Here is a 4,501-nt window from a genome sequence, read left to right as displayed (position 1 = left end):
TAGTTGGAATTCCTGAGCTTAGTCCTGCCCTGGTTGTGTTTGCTTGAGCATGTTGTGGCTGTTCTTCCATCTCCCTAGTTTCCGAATATGGTACTGTGTGTCTTTGTGGCTCTGAAACTGGAGATGTGCCCTGGCCTTGGGAATTTGCAGTGAGGGGGCCAAAAATATTTAATCTGAGTGGAAGTAGGAAATGACAGGTACTGTCGTTCCTCAGCATCATTGGTAATGAGAGCCTCATTAGGAATTTCCGTGGAGAATGTGACCTGTTTAAACCTGAGCAAAGTGCTTACAGCATCTAGGTAATCTCAACAGGAAGTTAATCACCACATATACAGCAAGGAAGAAGGAAGAGGAGGACAGACTCCGGCCTGGTCTCCGGCCAGGGGTGGTGCTCTTGTCCCTTGTCAGCCGCTCCAACTTCCGGCTTCTTGGATGTTTCTGTAAAACACGTAGTTCCTATTTTTAGTGCTGGGCTGTCATTCCTGATGTGCTGCTGCTGCAAAAATGCAGTTCATCTGCAACAGAAGTGCTCATTTAAAGGCCTGTTTCTGATGGGGTTGACACTCGTTTACCAAATAAAGGAAAGGAATGGCATGGTGAGTTGGCTGCCTCATCTCTCATCAAATGACGAGTCCTGTGTTTATCCCTTTCCACGGAGTCCTGAATGTAGCTCGCCCTGTCTCCCTGGAGCACGTGCATGTGTGCACTCACACACGTGTCTGCATCTGTGTGCCTTCGATTCCTTTCCCTTCTGGTCCGGTACCAACTGAGCCAACATGGGAGGAGCTCCCTGGGTAGAGGAGAACTGCAGAGGAGCAGTTGCTCCAGGAAGTAGCTTGATGCCCAGGTCTTCCATCTCAGACCACTCACAGGGACCGTGTTGAGATCAATCCAGAAAGGATACACAGTAGGGAACAAAAACAATTCCCTGTACCTAGTTGGTAGTTGGCACAGATCCCTGTAACAAAAGACAGCTTAGCCGGAGGAAGACGATCAAGTTTACTAACATGCATGCCGCCTGTGGGCAGGTCGCGGATGAGCACCTCTCAGAGAGGGAGTTGCCTTACACTCAAACATCATCATCTTCTGAAACAAAGAGGAAGGCTTTGCTTCCCGGGGAACCAGATGGGGGAGGTGTCCAGAAAAAGCACAGTTAGTGAGAGGAAGGTTTGTGAGGCAGATTCTCCACTGGTAGAAGTTTTTTATTTGATTTAATTATCCCTCTCTTCCTGGTTCAGAGGAGAAGACGTCCTTCCAAATAGAGATTTCCTTTATAGATGTGTATTTTTCTGACTAAAGAGTAACTTCTACTCTATTTGTACAGTATCAGCTCTGTAGTCAAAATAATAAGCTCAAAACAGCCCTCATGCTAAAGTGGCATGTTTGGGGGTGGCTTGTTCTGGTCATCTGCAATATATAACAACCCAGAGCCCCGTGCTACTCGGAATCACTAACATTATCTTCATGGCAGGAACAGGCAGGGATTCCTGGGGCAGCAGGGACTAGGACGGCCTTGCCTAGATTCTCCTAGTGTGTACAGGGTCACCTTGGCCTGTGGTTTGCAAACATTTTGCTTAGGGGAACCCCTACCTCTGCTGCAGTGCATCAGTCTATAAGACTGATAAAAATACTGTTAACACTAATTTATTTATAAGTTTAAATGTCTGCTCAGTAAAGATGAGATGTCTGCTTGTATGACGCAAATGTCCATGACACCAGCTGTCCAGATCAGCCGTAGCATGCATGTTTCTGTGTTTGGTTCTGGTTGCACTGTCTTGAGAAAATCCACACTCATCCAGATCAGATGGCATCTGTTATGAAAAATGACTCTTGTTGTAAGAAAGTCTCTGATAGACTGACAACTGGAAAGGCATTATGGAGACTGCCCAGTGACGAGCTACTCTGGCCCCCTGCATTCATGTGTTGGGAGACCTCAGGGTATTCAAATTTAGTAACAACAGATGTGGTGGAGGTGTTGTGTTAATTACAGATTTTAAATAAGATACATTTAAAAAATAAAATTGGAACGAAATATCTGCCAACCCTTTGAATCTTTATAGACCTGAGCTGGCTTAACTGCATCACTTTACAAATGAGGAAGTGAGGCCTGGAGACCCCAAGGATTAGCCATGGTCATGGACACCAGATGGGACTAGACCGTGTTGTCAGGTCTCTGTTCCGTGTTGACCCTGACCCTTGGATTCCAGAGCTGAGGAGGCCTTGAGCCCTGAGAGTCTCACCGTGCTGACCTCTACATCCTGTGCTAGAACAACTGAGAGCACATACCTCCGGGCCAACTCTGCCTTCTCCTGGGGACCGGGCTTGGTTTACCAGTTACCTCCTCAGAAATCTCCAAGGGACCGTGTCTCACTATGCAGGGCAGTGCGTTACCATGGCGGCCGAGGGCAGTAAGTCAGGATTTGCTGTGCCTCATGGGAAAATACAGTCGCTTTGGATATTGGAACATCTTGATGGCATCACATGCCTGCTCCCTCTGGTGACCGCAGTAAGGCCTAAGGAAGCTGGGTCAGTTCCTGATCTCTGACCTCCTCTGGTCCCCCCATTGGCCCCCACATTGGTGGTGTGTGCTGTAAACATAGATCAGGAGGCTTGAAGTCATCAGTCAGATGCCCTGGAAACTTTTTTGAGAACTGTGTGACCTACCTCCTGAGCAGCAACAGGCGTCATCTGGGTGGTGGGTGATAGTGTGCAGGATGTCAGTGTGCCACTCCTCATCTCCCTGGCTGCTGTGGAAACTCTCACAAGGGGCAGGTCTCTGAGGAACCACCCGAGGAGGAGCGTGCCCCTATGCTGAAGTGCGCACTCCCTGCCCAGAGGGATAGAGGATCGGGAGCAGAGTGAAAGGGACCTGCCCTTTTGAAAGGTGGGGAAGGTATGTGTTCCCACCGTCTTCCAGGGCCTAACTTTTATGTCCGTAGGACCCTCGGAATAGCACAGCCTGGCACACTGGCTGGCTCCTCCGAGCCCCACCTTTCCTTTCACTTTCCAATGGAGACGCCTTTGGGTTGGAAGCGGACCTCAGGTGATCTTTCAGGCAGTTGTGGGTGCCTCTCTCTGGCATATGAAGCGTGGACTCCTCTACACTGACCCTGAGCACCGTTCGTAGAGACTGGAAGGTTTTGCTGTTGTCACTGGAATTGGGCCCAGGTGTGTGCCCCTTTGTGTGTGAGGCTTCTGAGGACTAAGCCATGGCTGTGCTGACTAGAAGCTGAAGTAGGTGCCATCAGAGGAGGTCCCACATCAGGAACTGACCCCTAGCCCCTGTGCCTCCCTGTGGACTCCAGAGGGAGTGGGCATCTGCCAGCAGCCCTGCGAGGGCCCTGGAGCGGGCACACACACCTAGATGTGCATGCAGAAGCCAATGTGCCTACGCACTGGTGCCCGGGTCTGAGCCTGCGGGGCCAGCGGGAGGAGCCAGTCTTGCTCACGGAGGCCCCAGTCTTGCTCACGGAGGCCCCAGGTGGCCCTCTTTCCAGACTGCTGCAGTAGCTTCCTACCTTAAACAGTGTGAACGAAGTCACCTCCACATACGTTCTTTGGTGTCGGGTTTTTTTTTATTTTCTAAGTGTGTGAAACCGGCCCGTCCTGTTGCATCTAGCTGCACAGTGCCTATTTCGTTCGTGTGTAGGATTCTGTTGTTTGATGCATCGCAATTCCTTGAAGCGTCACTGCTGTCCACTATTTGGCTTTGTCCAGTTTGGGGCCTCTGTGAGCAGCGTTGCGAGCGTTGCCGCCTGTGTCCCTGGTGCACCCCAGACCCTCACATGCCTGTGAGGAATTGGTGGGGTAGCCACGTCATAGGATACGTGTGCCCTCGGCCTGCTCACTAACACCAACCCCTTTCCCAGCACCGTTACCCCATGTTCACGCCGGCAGCGTGCAAACATTCCCATGAGTCCACCACTACTTCTCACCTGCCTGGCTTACTAAGGAGCTGGGTGCTTCTCCTAAATTCATTGGCATTTGGACTTTTACTTTTTGTGAAGGCACTTCCTGTGTTTCCCTGTCTTCAGCCTAAGAGGTCTGTCCGGATCAGTATTCTGGAAGCTGGAATTTATAGGTTCTAGGCTGTATTTAAACAAAAGTCATCCCAGGAAAAGAGCCGCAGCATCCGGCTGCCTGTTTCCGTTCCTCCCTGGCCCCCTGCACTCTCCCTCCTGAGGAGTGTGTACTGCTCAGTCCCTTCTGTCCCCTGAAGAGCTTGTCATCCAGGACTGGGATTGGCCGCACACCTAGTCCAGTCCTTCCTGTAGACAGTGATTGGCATGGCATAGCAGAAGCACTTCTGCACCCCTTTTCCCTACCTCGCACCCAGTTAAGAATCAGGAGTGAGGAGGCAGGCTCACTGATGTGAGGGAGTCTTGCCCCAGCAGCTCACTGCCTTTGGGCTGCCCTGTTTACCTGTCCACGCACTGAGGCCCTCTGTAACTGATCCTCTTTTTGTTCTTTGGTTCTTCTGAGTCTTAAGGGTCTAGGCTCT

The 4,501-nt window shown here is 50.9% G+C and overlaps 1 protein-coding gene across 1 annotated transcript in view; it reads left to right on the top strand.

Annotated features, from left to right (window-relative positions):
- The window catches only part of TANC1 (tetratricopeptide repeat, ankyrin repeat and coiled-coil containing 1), a gene marked incomplete in the record, with an annotated part of 175,626 nt that overhangs the window by 154,043 nt on the left and 17,082 nt on the right, over positions 1–4,501 (top strand).

Source organism: Tupaia chinensis, unplaced genomic scaffold (assembly GCF_000334495.1).
Source record: "Tupaia chinensis unplaced genomic scaffold, TupChi_1.0 Scaffold146346_1, whole genome shotgun sequence".
Classification (NCBI taxonomy): domain Eukaryota; kingdom Metazoa; phylum Chordata; class Mammalia; order Scandentia; family Tupaiidae; genus Tupaia; species Tupaia belangeri.
This window is presented reverse-complemented; position numbering and strand designations above follow the sequence as displayed.